The sequence below is a fragment of the Protopterus annectens genome, chromosome 1.part1 (genome assembly GCF_019279795.1).
Source record: "Protopterus annectens isolate FY-2018-M chromosome 1.part1, PAN1.0, whole genome shotgun sequence".
Taxonomy (NCBI): domain Eukaryota; kingdom Metazoa; phylum Chordata; order Ceratodontiformes; family Protopteridae; genus Protopterus; species Protopterus annectens.
Window position 1 is genome coordinate 277,578,308 of NC_056726.1, and position 16,487 is coordinate 277,594,794.

A 16,487-nucleotide genomic window follows, 5' to 3' on the forward strand; every position below is an offset into this window, starting at 1 on the left:
CTAGTATCATATACAAAGCCATAGAAATAATTATCATGCAAATGATTAATAAGGACATAGATCCAACCCAGGTTGGTTTCATCAAGGGCAGATCGTGCATACTCTACCTGATGGTCTTCTTTGAGAAGGTCACCAAGGCAACAGATGAGAGCAAAATGGTGCATACAGCAAGTCATTTGATGCAATAGCCAATCAGGAATTATAAACCAACTCAGGGATATAGGCTTAAACTCATATGTTGCATGCTGGATAACCAGCTGACTCTCAGGGTCCAGGAAGTTAGTATAGGGGAGACCACCTCCACAAAGAGGCCAGTCACTAGTGGAGTCCCTCAGGGCTCTATGCTGGGTCTGCTCCTTTTTTGCATCAACTTCTTGGAAGTCAAGGCCAATGTCATGGGCCTCTAGATGACCAAGCTTGCAGATGATTACAAGACCTTAAAACAGACAAATAGCTGGTGCCAAAGCCATGGCTTAAAATTAAATGCCAAGAAATATATAATAGCAACCTTTGGGAATTCAACCAGCCTAGGAAATTACCTCATCAATAGTACACCCCTAAGAGTAGTACTAGTAGTCAAGCATTTGGTAAAGCATGTAGATAGTAACTCAGCTTTCAACCAACATGTATCTAAGGTAGTAAGGAAATCATGTTATGTTGCTCGACTTATAAGCAAGGGCATGGCATCTTTATTTATTATTTATTGAACATATGTTTACCGGGAAAGTCCGACTGGGATAGAGCCCATTTTCAGCAGAGGCCCAGGAAGAAACACTCCAAATGCATATCTTTGGAATATAGGAGGAAACCAGAGCACCCAGAGGAAACCCACGTGAACGTAAGACGGACACGCAGACTCCACACAGAAGGCACCCAGCCAAGAATCAAACCGGACAACATCTTGCTGTGAGGCAACAATACTAACCACTGCACCAGTGCACCACCATCTATATCCAAAGAAGTCATTACTTTATTCAGAGCTCATCAAGTCATCAGACCCATCATTGAGTACAATGCCCCCTTCAGTTTGTACCTGACCAGGCACATGCAACATCTGGAATGTACGCAGAGGTTCCTCACAAAAACAATACAGGGCATAACCAGCATGTCCTAAGTAGATTGCCTCAAAGCCCTATCTCTATACTCTACAGACCATTGACAGGAGATCTATGTCTGACATACAAGGCACTTGTAGTCCCTAGTCTGATGGACCTTTTGCATATCCACAATAGGAACAGCATCAAAATTACTCGATCAAGGGATTTAAACTTTGTTTGTGACATAAATAGAACATGTTGGAGGGACAGGCTTGTTTCTCAGAAAATTCCCTTCCCCCTTCTCTAGAACAGGCTTCTCATTTAGGTGAAACAGAGTTTTTCCCCTGATTTTGACCACTGGATGGAAAATCGGAAATACACCCTGGATCTAGCACCTATCTCTCTATAATGGACAGAGGAAGCCTGTAAATCCTTTCTAGGCTAACATATACCCCTTTAAATAACATCGAAGGCACACAAAATTGCGAGATACAATTTGAATGCTTAGTTAGACTTTTAAAGGCCCCAGTGGTCATTAGCCTAGTATAAACTTATGAACAGAGTTGGACTACCTTCTTGGGAGAGATAAAGCCCCCCGGGAGTTACTCCCAGCACTTGTACCCATCACAGACACAGCTAGGAAAGGAGTACACAGTGATTTCTGCCAGTATCATACATGTTGACATCATCATGACCTGCAGGAGGGACAGTAGGAATGGTGACGTAAGTGAAGGTGTTCTACAAATGTTATGATATGCATTGTACAGGTCAGTAGGAATTTAGACAAACTAATCCCATGTGCTTAGAGTATCTGCCGACTCCTGCAGCAATCAGCATTTTTGGCCTTTCGCTCTGCCCATGCTGAAAGACAAAGTGGACACAACTGGATGCAGCAGCCTTTGCACACAGATGTAGGTGAGATACAGACAACAGCAAAACATGGCATTCCCACATATATGTGCAGGATAGAAGAAACCTAAAAAGGTACCCAGCACTTCACAAAAAGCCACATTTCTCCATGTAAATGCATGACAGCAGGAGCCTGGAAAGGTGCCCACAACATCACATTAATGACCTAGTTCCATATGTAAGTTGAAGACAGCATAAATCTGTAATGTGAAATACAGACAATATTTATTTCTTTATTGACATTATTTTACCAGAAAAGTCCAAACTGGGTAATAAATACCCATTTTTAGTGGAATCCCAGGAAGAAAAATTCCAGAGAGTTAAACAGCATCAAATAAAACACTAGTACAAATGTAATTAAAAAAAACATATATACATACAGTTTGATAGTGGAATACACAGGGTGCAATAAAGCATGAGGAGAAACCAGTAATGTAAAAATAAAAAAATGACAATTAAATGTAACAATCAGCATATGCAAACACATTAGAAGTATAGTCTACTACAATAGGAAATAAAAATAAAAAGATACAAGTCTACCCTAAAAGTGGGGAAAGGGCAGATGTTGAAAGGTACAAATAGGTAGTATGATGGAAGGTTAGGTTAGTAAGAATGTGAAGCATTTGTTAATACAGTGCATATCTTTTCTCCTGCAAGTATGTGCAAGATAATAAAACCTGGAAAGGTGCCTATAGCTTCACAACTAAACCACAGTCCCTCATGTAGGAGCACGTCAGCAAAAGCCTGACACGGTGCCCACTGCCTAACAACTAACCAACAACATGCATTACCCCATAATAAGCAGAAATGCCATGATATACAGTGACAAGCAACAAGCACAGCAGAGGTACGGTCCTCACAGTAGCCAGCTTAATATGTCCTAGTATCTGTCACAGGAAATATCTGTTATTAGAATTACTGCTCTGGAAGACAACAAAATCACAGTTTAAAATTAGTTTAGAAAAAAACAACAATGCTAAACATTTACAATACTATTTGGGGTGTTCCTGATTAACCTATTCTTCCCTTTTTCCAGAAATCTTTAGGGCAACAGGGACACAGGTCAACATACTGGTACTTGCATTGCCCACCAGTCTACATGATGCCATTAGCTTCAGTCTGTGGCTCACCAGGTTGAATTAGGCATCCACCTTTCTAAATTTCCTGCAAATGACCCCAACAGCTACTCCATGAACTGCCTGTGTAGAAAAAAGAATCTTATTTTGACCTGTTTAGCACACCAGGCAAGAACTCTATGTAGGGTACTAGCATTGGCAGCCATCAGCATAAATATCCTGTGAAAATGGGTGCATTTTCATGAGGAACAAAATGGTAACCAGTGATTCATGCTGGAAATCTGATATCAGAATTGAGAGCAACAAAACCTAGTACCACACAGAAGTGTGACAGATGTACATGGGCAGGCATCCTGTACAAGCTCTTGGGAATATTTTACCAGCAAAATGTGGTGAGTCATACCTACACTTTTGTTACCAATATAAACTTCATCAGAATATAGGGATTCATAGACATAGGTGTACCCTACCTACATTTGAATACACACTGTGCAGAATACTATATATATATTTGTGGCTTTAACTGTTACAATGCCATTTTAATTCCAGAACATGCACTTAAAGGGAAACAGCAGCAGCCCACCTAAGGCAGTCTGATGTCAGTTTCTCAAATTAGAAAACAATAAACAGTCCTGAAGAGGTGCACAGTATTCTGAAGAACTCTGCTAAGATGTATTGCTCTGTTTTTTTTGTACATGCAAGCCCTTGCCATGGAAAAGAAAATATGTACATATACTAATTTACATTATATGGTTATATGCAACTGGTATCTGCATATACAGCTCATGTGTAACATATGCAGCTGCATATTTACAAACTAGCTATGAGAAGGCAACCCACTATACCAGGTCTGCATATCCCTACACTATCCTGTATATTCTGCACAAACGTGTGGTGTGTACATATTGTGGGAACAACTGTAATTGGGCTCTACATGAGTAACCCCAACATCATAGCCTAGTAGCCTACTGTCACATGTGACCTTGTAACTGCCATGGTACCTCCTACGTACTGTTGTGTGTGTGTGTGTGTGTGTGTGTGTGTGTGTGTGTGTGTGTGTGTGTGTGTGTGTGTGTGTGTGTGTATGTACATCTGTGGGCTTCAGTATAGCAACCACCTCAGTATACATCCACATGTCTATCCCAAGCACTGGTCTGGGGTATCATTGGGGTTCCCCTCTCCATAGCATTATGTATCTGCAGTGCCTACTGTGTTCCCTCCCAGTTATTGTATATTCCTATGGTAACTCCACTGTTTGAATTTGTCAGATTATTGTTCCAGCCCTTCACAAGGCTAAAGAAGTGCCTCTTGTTTTCATAGATGTCACCACGTCCACAGGAGAGTGTGGAAGTGCAGATGTTGGACAGCTTCAGCACAGCTAAGAATAATGTCCTGCTACATCTACTCAGGACCCATGACATGCACCTGTTGGGGAAAGAGGTGCACCCCATCTTCTACAAGACCACATCTGAGAGACATTGCTCCATGATATCAGTGCAGTCTGCAGTAAAAGTCACAACAAAGTAATGCCAGGAGCATGCCACCAACATTGTCCAGCTTGTCTGCAGAAAGGCATGCAGTATAACAGCAGAGAGGTCAGCCTGTTTATGCAGGCTGCCCACAGTGCAAGCTTAACTGATGAAAATTAGTTCCTATTGTTGCTGTATGGGGATGATGCAGGCATTGGAGGTGTGGACACAGGTTTTCAGGAGTGGCCAATCCTGACATGTCTCAGAGGGAGATGCACTGGGTTAATAACCATACAAAATCAGCATACAATAGCTCTGCACACAGCCAAGCTGCAGATACCTCTGCATATGTCTCCAACAGATTCTCTACAATATTTCTGGTTCACGTGGGTGGTGTTATACTGTAGTTTGGTCAGGTTATACGGGTTCCTTATGGGCAACATCAACCAATGCTCCAAGTGGGTAGCTAGCATCACCTAAAATACTATAGGAACATATGGAAGCTGAGACATGTACAACACTGAGTCTTCTGCATTATAAAGATCAGATTACTGTAGTACCTGCACTTACCAACTAAATTGCCCGGTGGAATTTCACTCTCAGGAAGCTGCAATATAGATGACATATATGACTGAGGTGGGAATCATGTGCTTTAACAAGGTGCTGTTAGATACATTGATGATAAACCCCTATGTGTTGCACCTTACCTGGCAGTTGATAAAATACTGTTCCAAAAGGTGTAACACAGCCCAAGAAAAATAGATGGGGTATTTGCTGCCATGTAAGCACAGTCTATAGTGCCCAGTACTTATAACAAGTGGCTGATCTCACAGTATCTATACAGGGTGATGGTGGATCTCTCCTCTGGCATGGTGGGGAAACAGGCATGTTTATCAACATGTGGAAGTGGCATGTTTAGAAATGTTCAGCATTCTTCAGGTTGACACTTGTGATATGTCCAGTGTGCACCCTGTTACTCACTGAAAGTTCCCGCTACCAAATTTTCAAATTTAGGAACTGTTGTACGTATGTTAATGTCCACTGATAGGGGAAGGCCACAGATTCTTCCCAGTCCTGTTTGTGGACAACACATCAGCTGACACCTGCATAATATCTCTCTCCACTAAAAAAATATCTGTCACCTGCTGGTCAGTTAGATGGTCATAGATGACAAACTACCAGTACCATTTTCATCCATGCCACCTGCTGCTGCATTGCACCACCAGGCAGAAGCAGCACTTAATGTGCAGCTCCATAAAAGATGCAGTTCTTAGCATCTTTGCTTGTTACAATTCCACAGGTTCCTGCATGTGTTTTCTTATAGCGACATGCAAATTGTTGCACATGGTGCATTCAACATCTTGGATATTAGAGGCATTCAATTGCTCATCCATATGCACTCTTTAGACTGTTCACTTTCATTTGCATGTAATTATACCATCATTTGCATACACTTATCTTTGCGCTGTTTTGTTGCTGGTCAATAGTGCTATCAGGAATTATGAATTACAACTTAACTGCATGTGGCCACTTCCCATGCAAAGGTTTACTGCATGTTGCACACACTGTCTATGAATCTCAGCCTCTGTGATGATGAAAGCTTACATATGGTAGGCAACCTATCTTCTTATGACTAAGAAAATGTCTGTAAAGTCACTGGGAGTGGAGTTATAAAAATGCAAATATACAGCAGGATATTCAAGTTCAGCAAATATTCTGCAGAATACTATACAAAGAATAATTTCACTGCACTCATTACTGTAAAACTCTTCCATTCTTCTTTTCCCATCAGTAGTGTTGGTGAGAGCAGACTACAAACATCAGACTAAAGTCTACCCTTGCATTACTGCATTAGTCATGTGAATGGTTTTCTCATTTTTGATTCAGTGGCTTCAGAGCTCTGCTTAAGGATAATAAGCAATTTACTGTTAGCAAAAACCTTGTAATCTGGAATGACATCCACAAAAACAATTTAAACTGTCAAGAAGTATAAACATTATGCTGGAAACAGTGCACATAACTATATTTTAGGATAACGTCTGTCTGTCACAAATAAATGCTTGCCTTGACAACAAACAGTTCAAATGCCTATTACATGTCTAAAAATGAATAAAAGTATCTAAAAATGAAGATGCCCTATCTCATTGGGACACCTTTATAAATGGCAACAAGCATTTTTCATCCATTTCATCACCCATACCACAGCATCCTGTTTCTTTCATGCTCATTTTTCCACTTATCCCAGAATTGGCCTGTTTAATCTCTGCCTGATAAATAAATTGAATCGGATATTTAAAATTCCAGTAACATAACCATAAAGCAGTATACTAACTTAACTTTAAATTTCATACAATGTTCTGAAAACATAAAAAATCAACTTGACATATTTAAATAAGGTCCATAGTTTTAGAGTTTCTCCATTGTTGTGTGGATTTAAATAAGACTTTGCAGGATTGCACTTTCATAGATCTAATACTTTTTTTACAAACCAGACACTTGTACTTGTCTTCCTACTATGTATGTTACCTTTCCCCTGAAAATTAAACAAACTTTGATTAAAAGACAAGCAGCACCTTCTATTGGCTTGCATAGTTTTAACTCTGTAAATCAGCTAGATATATTACATAATTAAAGTAATCAGTATCAGTCCATCGATGTTTAGTAAACTAGAATATTTCCATTTCCTGGTAACTACAGGAAAACCATTTATAATTTTCTCCTTACTAATTCATAGATACCTGGCTGTAGCATTTTCTGAAAAGCAGTTCACACAGCATTTAGCGCTAACAATTTTAAACCAACTATGCTCCTTTGAGCAGCATCTTTATTTATTGTGATATTTTTATCCCCGTCTCTCATCTGATCTCACACTGTCTGACCCACAGACCTCCCCTTTTGTAACCTATTCATTCTTCAGCCATATGTGCAGAACCTTTGTAATCCTCTTGGGTGATAACTGGGTTTGCCACCTAACTAAAGGTTTTTACGTATATCTTGGGGAAGAGTCGTAAGCCACTGACCTGCTGACTTTCTGAAAAGTCATATCAGGCTATGCAGAAAAAGAGCATAAATACCATTCTGGTTTCCTAACAGAAAACACTGGAGCACAGGATTAGTTTAATACCTTTTAATGGACCATCCTAGAAAGAGTTTATAAAACAGCTACTTGTGTTTCTGGACTAACATGAGCCTTTCCCCAGGAGCTAAGCATATCCCTCCCTAGGTTAGCTCATTCAAATGGCATTTGCCAGCCCCACAGTTTCAGAAGCTGCATTGTAGAGCCTATATTGGCAATTAAATGACATGGAGTCACCTCAGTGCTCCAACATCAGGGTGAGTTTCAATTTTAAAAGATCCTGTTCCCATGACTGAGTATGGAGGGACTGGACCTAGTGCAGTCTACATTAAAAAACCTTTGCACATCGAATAGCTAGCTTCAAGATGCCTGCAAGGTCACACCCAGCCATGTGCACTTTTATGACAAAAGTTATCACTTGTTCAGAACTAGCGTATGATCTATACCAGAAGGCAAACTTTGCAGCATAGAAGTCTCTTAATCAACTTCCATGGAAGGATAGCTATCCACTGCCTACACAATTGTCCACTTCTGGATTGGCTTTCCAGTCGTACTGTCAATGAATCCAGCCAATAGACAGAGTAGATAGATGCCTTAGGTCAGTATAGCTGTGCAAGTTGTACAAATTCTGACATTCTGAACAAGCAGACAACTTGCACTGACTGCCAGCTAAATGGTAAGTTCCTCAGATGGGAAATGCTGAGATGACAAAAAATGTGCTGAATCTGTTAGTCCCTAAGCATACTAATGTTGTTGTGTGGCATCTGCTATTAGTATGCTAAGCCTACTTAATTAAAAAGAAACCAGCACCTACGTTTGAAAAGTAACAACACATTGTTATGCAGTATTCTTGGTAATACTTTTTAATTAGGTGAACTCTGTGAACATGCCACCTACTTGTAGAAAGACAGCAGTGAAAATCAGACATTATTGCTCAGACTGCAACTATGTAAAATGTCATACAGCCCTGATACCGTTCATTGAGTTTTACTTACTTACTTGTGTACTTAAGTGGTGATTGCATATTTTGCAATCTATTTAAGCATCTGTTTTAGAAGAACATGGGCATTTATTACAGTTTACTATTGTCAGAAAATTGTCATTTCAATATTTATTAATCCCACTGTTATTGATATTCATCAAGAATATTAAACTATTTTACTAAACTATAAAATGGCCTGAAATATTGAGTACAAGTATTTATATATTTATTAAGTAGTTTGAAACTATGTGTCTTAAGTTAAATATTTATCTAATGCAATTTTTACAAAAAGCATCGTATCAGACAAGTTTGGCACTTTAAAAGATAATGAAAAAGAAGATAAGCAAAAGTTAAGTTCTTGACTGAAGAGCAACTTTTGGTGCTTACCTATTACAGTGAACTATATTCCCACAAGAAGAGAGAGAGGTGGTAACCAATCCACTTTGCCCAGCCTGCCAGCCTGTTTACACTGTCTGTAACAAAATCATACGCTTTGCTTGCTATTTGGGTTGTAACTATTCCTTAACTTAAGGCATTGCTAAAGAATGTTCTGTGGATATTTTGAGTTCACCCACTGTGCTTTTTTTCTTCCACTTGCATTGGGAATTGACGTTCCTACCGTGGAAGTGATACTGACCCATACAAGCACTCTCTTCTAATAGCGGAGTTGTTTTTTTGTTTTGTTTTTCTGGCAAAATAGTAAACAGTCACATCATTCCTCTTCCCTGTCTTTTTTATCTCCTGGATGCATAAAATGAGGTATTCTGTGGTTGCAACACTTATTTAGACTTATTTTTCTAATTCAGTCTGTTGCTAATTATATTCTTGTAATCAATTTTCTAATATAAATACATGCAAACAATCTTGTAATCTGTCATTCAGCTGATCAGATTGACTATTACTTTCGAAAAAATATATATATTTTTTAATGCATGGAATATATTCAACTACCGGGCAGTAAAAAATCTGCAGATTTGGTGGCAAAAAGTAATCACTAATTACTGATTGCAGTGTTTCATGTTGTGTAACTTATTTTAATGAGAATTAAAAATAATAAACAGGATTATACTTTTAGTGCATATTAATAACCACAATAATACAGTCTAATATGCAAGGTATTGCGTCTACATATTCAAAGTTTGTGGGTGAAAAAAAAGATGTGCTGCTTCTTGCCTGCCAAACACACAAAGCATGTAATGAACAACATCTTGTGTCACATAATTTCTAACATGTAGTGAATAAGTCAGTATCCATCTGAACATGCTCATGTCATACTGTGTATTAAATAGATGAGTAATGCATATCTCTTTGCATTCTACTTCTTTAATTTAATCCCCCTTATTATTATTGCAGAAAATATGTCAATGATAAATCTTTAAGAAAAGTCCATCTCTGAAGTTATAGGAGTATTCTTACTAAAAATGGGGAGGGGAGTGTCCTGTTATAACTAGGTACTGCATCTCAGCTCTGTTAAATCCTGCCTAAAATAGTGGCCCTAAGAACTGTGCATGTTTTGTAGCATGCAGTAACTCATTTGTTTCGACATAGTGTAAGCAGTAACTCGAATGGCCGCGGAGACAAGAGACAGCTGGTTCCTATACTAAGCTTGTGGAAGCACAAACCCTGTTTCTCCGTTTAGTACCAAGTGTGTGTGTGTGTGTGTGTGTGTGTGTGTGTGAGAGCGCGTGTACATATTTGCGCGCGCGCATAGTCTCAAACCATAAAATATAGCCAAAGTATTAGCGGTATTTATTACGCTGAAGTGGAATGTGCTGTTAGCAACTTACGTGATTCATCTGTCACAGCATATATCATTTCTCTTGAAGAGGTGTGTAAATTTTATTAGCTCCTGTCTGTAAGTCTAAAACCTGCAGGCTGCCACAAGCAGGAACCCGCTAACAAGTTTCAGCATGTTAAAAACACCAACCTTACTTATTAGAGGTGAATAGCTTGAATGACACCTGTAAAGATTTCGAAAGTAGCTCACCGAGGGGGACGCTGCTGAAATTATTTCAAATAATAATCATATGTTTATGTAAGTTGTGGTGGTAGTAATATAATATTAATTTTGTTGAGGGCTAAAATAACGAAGACAATCATTTCAGCTTCCGATTTTTCATTACACGTATTTATTTTATCTGTTGTTTATTGGACATTTTAATCTCTTTTTTCAATGTGCTAATTTCACTGCTGAGCGAAGAAGTTAGGTGTACAGTTGTCAAAGTTTGCTCTTGCCTTCAGTCGACATCTACAGCTGCAACCAGTCCTGTTCAGGATTGCAAGCAGCTTCTTCTCAGGTGGCGACAGATAGTATATCTGCCTCTGACAGTCCATCACAATAAATGTTAGTTTTATGTTAGTTTTTCAAGGTGCTGTCCACTGGTACTGTGGTTGAGCACAGCTGGTCTTTGTGCTGTACGAGATGTTGATGTAAGAGCTTGATGTGCAGTCAAGGCTCAGTCCTTTGTCAGTAATTGGAGCAGAACAGAACTTTAAATAAGAGTCAGAACCGCGTCGGTCAGTAAGTACAATGCACGTTTCCAACTGGACCCCCACACACACACACACACACACGCACTTTTTTACAAGGAGTGAACGGACTCCAATATGAGTATTACCATGCTAAAAACACAGCTGAGCACGTTCCCGATGCTGTGTACCCCAGGAGCACGTTTAAGGGGGTGCAGTGGGATAGCCATCTAGGGCGGCCGCGGTGGAATCCGATGATTCAGCGGTTAGCGTTGCCGCCTCACAGCAAGAGGTTCTCTGGTTCGATCCTCGCCTAGGGTGCCTTCTGTGCGGAGTCTGCCTGTCCTCCCTGTGGTTGCGTGGGTTTTCTCCCAAAGACATGCTGTAGGTGGATTGGACACTCTGAATTGGCCCACAGCTGTGTGTGTGCCTTCTATGGAAGGTTGGACGCCGGGCTGGCAACTCAACACCGTAAAACTCCACTGCCAATCATGAGCGGACAGGTGATCCGCTATGGCGGCCCCTAACCTGGAAAAGCCGAAAGAAGAAGTGGGATAGCCATGTAATCCATGCAGGCATTACTCCCCTGAGGAAAGTTTCCTATAATCCGATTGCTATAAAACCGTCCAAATCTGAAAGGTAATAAGTGAATGTAGTAAAGACAGAGTTTAATATTTCCAAGCATAGCTGTCAAGCTTCCATCTCCAAAACGTGGGCCACTACCTCCGTCTCTTATTATAATGTGGCACTTATGGGCAATACGTGGACCGGAATACTTACTATCAACTTCATCTAGAACACTCACAGGATATTTAACCTCTGTTACTTTATACTCATAAATCTCATTTGGATTAATTAATATTATTGGGCATTATTTATCATAGACAGCTGTTAAAATATTTAACTCTGAATACATGACAGATCCCTTCAGTGTGGAACTACGAGGAACATGGACTTCTTAAAACTTAAAATGAAGAATGTTCTCCCCTCATACGGTTCACTTGAGAGGTATGATTTCCAAGCAAGAATCACCTTTTGAAGGTACTCCAGCCATCTTTACCTTCACGTCTGGAGCCACCTCCTGTTAAGTTATTGTAGCACGCACTGGAAGCCAAACAACATACTGCACTAGCCACCCAGCTGAAAACGTGTTTCGGTTCCCACTCAGTACATACAGCAACTTTCTTTAACACCATGTTCTACTTTTCTGTAATGAGCTATACGTTGTCATTGAGTTCCGCACGCTTCACCGTTTTCCATAGATTAATGTTTCTGACACCTGAAAGCATATTTATTTCTCTTGATCTTGTTTTATTATTTCTCGTATACCTATCTATGTAAATTAACATAGAGTGTGAGGTAGGTAGATTTAAACACACAAACACACACCCACACACACACGATGCTTCTCTGAATGTTCTTTATTTAAAAACAAGTTGTTGATGTACCAGTGCTTTCATATCACACAAGGAATGTCTGAGGTTTAAGACAGACTGTATAGTGCGAAGAGATTTGGGATTAAAACAGAAGACAACAACAAAGACCCGTGGTTAATTTCTAAAGACAAATAGCCTAGCTCAGCTGTTCACAGAGACATTTTCCTTATTCATCCGTGCATTCTCCAGGCACTTTGTATACTTGGGAATAAATGGCCACTTCGGGTAGTTGACATCATTTTGTAAACATCCACACTGCTTAACTCTAGTCAGTTTTATCACTAGTAACTGCTTCATTATCTCTCTGCAAACTCCTTAGTTTGTCATTGGCAGCTCATTCTGAATACTAATACACAATTATCATCCCTTTCCCCAATGATGGCAAATAAAAAGTCCAGGAAAGCTATACAAATAGTTTAAAGGGTACAAACTTACTTCTGTTAGCTGCAGATCCAGTGCGTCTGAAATGCTAAGTATGGTTGTTAAAATATTAACTACGCCCACAGTCCGAAACTTGTCTTTAAACCTCTCCTTTTCCAAAGTGAGGAAGATGCAAAACTTTTTTTGTAACTTGAAGCTGGTGTTAAGAGCTTTTTAAAAGTTCTTGACCAGCTGACTTTGACGTCAAAACACATGCCCCTCAGTACATTTAGGAAGGAAAAAAAGTTGCAGGCGTCACCCCCCTATAATTATTTCTCAAAAGTCGCACTTCACTTGAATCTGTAGCTTCTTAGATGATTGTGAAAATATCGAGGACGTGTAAGATAACATCTACCTGAGCCAGACGAAAACATAATTAGTGCCTTTGCTTACAACCACAAGAAAAAGTAATACCCAAGGGCAATGTTGTGGTACTGCATTAATACCTGTGCGCCAATTTTTTCTTCAAACCTTCATTTTGTACGAGTTAATGAAAGAAATGTCTTAAATGTAAGAACGTGGTATTAAACATTAACGCAAAACCTATAAAAGTAGTTATTTTGTATGTTTATTTAAAGAGCTGTTTAAACATATTTTAGTTAGATTTTCAAGATTAAAAAAAAACGTTTATTAAAGGTTGTTTTGCAGCTGTTTGTGCAGATAGACCAAGTACTTCAGCGGAGGAAAGAAAAAGCAAATATTGAAGTAGCAAATAATACTTATAAAATATTGTAGTTTGGAGTGTAATTAAAAACTGACATTTTGCACTAGATCTTTATTTTATTGTTCTTTCACTGTCAGTTTCCTTTAAAAAAGTGCACGTTTCCAAATTCTGCCCCCTAACCTCTTAAGAAAAAGGTACCATTTTCAGCTGCTGCACCTCTACTAAAATAAACAGTCAATAAAGGTTATATTCATATATTTTTAACCATGATGTGTAAAGCATTGTGTTACAAGAACCAAGACAATTGCAGGCAACGTTTAACTTCTGTAACCCTAATCTTTCTGGGAAGTGCTAATAAATACTGTATACTGGCTGAGTAAACACACTGTGCCAAGCTACACCATTAATAATAGTGAAGCACTGTTATACTTAGGTAAGTGCACTGCTGAAGATGTCTGCAGGAGGCTGAAGGCCAAGAGCATTTTATAAGCCAGCAGTACAGGCATTCTCCTTATATTGGGGATCTTCACAGTACACATGTCATTCAAATGATGTGTGCCTGCTGTGCTCACCATGCACCACCTCACCTTTCCTACCCCACCCTTCATCCCTTCACCTTTGCGTCTGCTATCTCAGTCTCCCACCCTGATTTCTACAGATAACATCATCATCATTAACCACTCACTTCATATGAAATCAGTATCCCTAAAAACTTTAGCACTTTCTTCATTTGTTTGCATCATGCTAGTGACAATGGCGCCACAGTGAGTAGTACTATTTACTTTCTAGTCACAATGGCTCCTTAGTGACTTGTAGTAGTCACCTGCTAGTCACAATGGCTCCACAATGACTAGTAGTCCTTAGCTGCTAGTCTCAATGACCCCAAGGTGACCAGTAGTCCTTACCTGCTAGTCATAATATCTCCAAAATAACTAGTAGTCCTTAGCTGCTAGTCACAATGTCTCCAAAATGACTAGTAGCCCTTACCTGCTAGTCAGAAAGGCTCCAGAATGACTAGTAGTCCTTACCTGCTAATCACGATGACTACACAGTGACTAGTAGTACTTACCTGTTTGCCTTACTGGTCAGCATTGGACTTAGTTTGTTAAACTCCTTCCTGTCACCTGTCTTGTAAGTGTGTTGCTTTTACTGCTCTCTTCTTCTTCACCATCTTTTACAGTGTTTATACATTTTTGCACTTCCATATATATTTACCCCTTTTAACCCCCCAATATTGCATCATTCTAATAATAACTGTTTTAGCCAACTTATTATGATCCCTCTCAAGCACTGCCAACTACAAAGCCTTCTGGCCACTTCAGACAGACACATACACACATGTGTGTATGCACACAGCAACACACACACACACACAGCAACACACACACACACACACACACACACACACACACACACACACACACATACACACACACACACACACAGTCCCAAGATTCAGATCCTGGCTGCAAATGGAGCTAATCTCAGTTCATTATAACTTACACTAAGAATATAGCATTATAGCATATTAACCAGCATGTCGCCAAAGTAATCTGAGATGCATACTTCTAAATTATTGTTTTCTATCACTTCAGTAATCATATCAAATAAATGGATAAGTTTGAATTATGAAAACATGCTAAACACTGAAACACATTATACTCTGCCAATATGCACCATAAACATCTACTGGGAGGGAGGAAACTGAATGACTATGTATGTGCTAGGCATCCAGAACTGAGATGAACTGCATACAGCATAGGCAGTCTATTCCATACCTTGTTTACATTATTTTGTCTGTTGCAGTGCATGGCTCATCAAAACAACAACACTCCAATATCAGTGAAAATACAGCCTTGTTAAGCACCTTTCTGAAGTAAAGAAATGGCTTAACAATTGTTACACCAGAAAAATGCGAATTGGATCCACAAAGTACACCAAACAGTAGCAGCAATTCCAAAACGCGCTGCTGCTCTCTCACAAACAAAACAGCCCTAGGAAGACTAAGCTGTTAAAAATCTTAAACGTAAAAAAGTTTGAGAGCGCTTTTCAAAAGCGAAAGCGCAGCATCAAATAATGTAAGTAACAATAAAATTAAATAACACAAAACCAACGTCGCCCACATATCAATTAAAACAATTGAATCAATTAAAACATTTTCAAAAAAGTGCTGAATAAACAAAATAAATGAAATGCTGAATAAAACAATTGTTAAACACCCCTTCAGTGCTGTTCATAGGTTCATAATACTTACTGGGAAAATTATATATATGTATTGGAAGAAACCTAGCCTTACATTCCCATGGTAGTTTCTAGCCCTTATAATTTCACCCATCTGAACAAGGATATCTTGGGACATTTACATGTTTCTCCTACTCCAAGGTGAATTTGAAGTTACCCATCCAAAAGTCTCATGCTTAACAGTGTTCAATGGCCACAGCAAGAGAGCATCTGGAAGCCATTAAACCAATTTAAATTCTTTATTCAAACTTTTTTGTTGTATGTCTGAGTAAAGTGTTTGCCACTTTCCATAATGCTGTTCTTGGCTGGCTACTTTCTGTGTGCAACAGCTAGTCTGTTATGGCTTTCTAAGCTGTAAAACACTTGCTGATATTACATTCGTCTTTTTTTTCTAACTTTTGTATTACATGGGAACAGGTAAAGCTCCACATACTACAAAGAATTATGATTAGATCTTTCTCATCATAACCATATAAGTCATGTATTCTCAATATAGATGTCAAGATTCCCCACTCTAGCATCACTGTTGAAGTGGAACAGAACATGGAGGATTATAAGTAAGTCACCGATCATAACTACATTTGTGTTTGAGACATGGAGACCAAGAAATTCACCTTGAGTGAAGCTTGAGAAGTGATCTTGGCATCCATGTTGAAAACATGTAATAAAGGGTTATGATTGAAGACCCAGTCATAAATCTTTGTAGTT

At 39.2% G+C, this 16,487-nt stretch overlaps 1 protein-coding gene across 1 annotated transcript in view; it reads right to left on the reverse strand.

Annotated features, from left to right (window-relative positions):
- LOC122804535 (gap junction alpha-1 protein-like) overlaps positions 1 to 13,035 on the reverse strand; it is a 50,263-nt gene extending 37,228 nt beyond the window's left edge. Inside the window, exon 1 of the mRNA XM_044074461.1 lies at positions 12,890 to 13,035. The gene's annotated coding sequence lies outside the window, so the exon portion shown is untranslated. The remainder of the gene's footprint in view (positions 1 to 12,889) is intronic.
- Between the last annotated feature and the right edge of the window lie 3,452 nt (positions 13,036 to 16,487).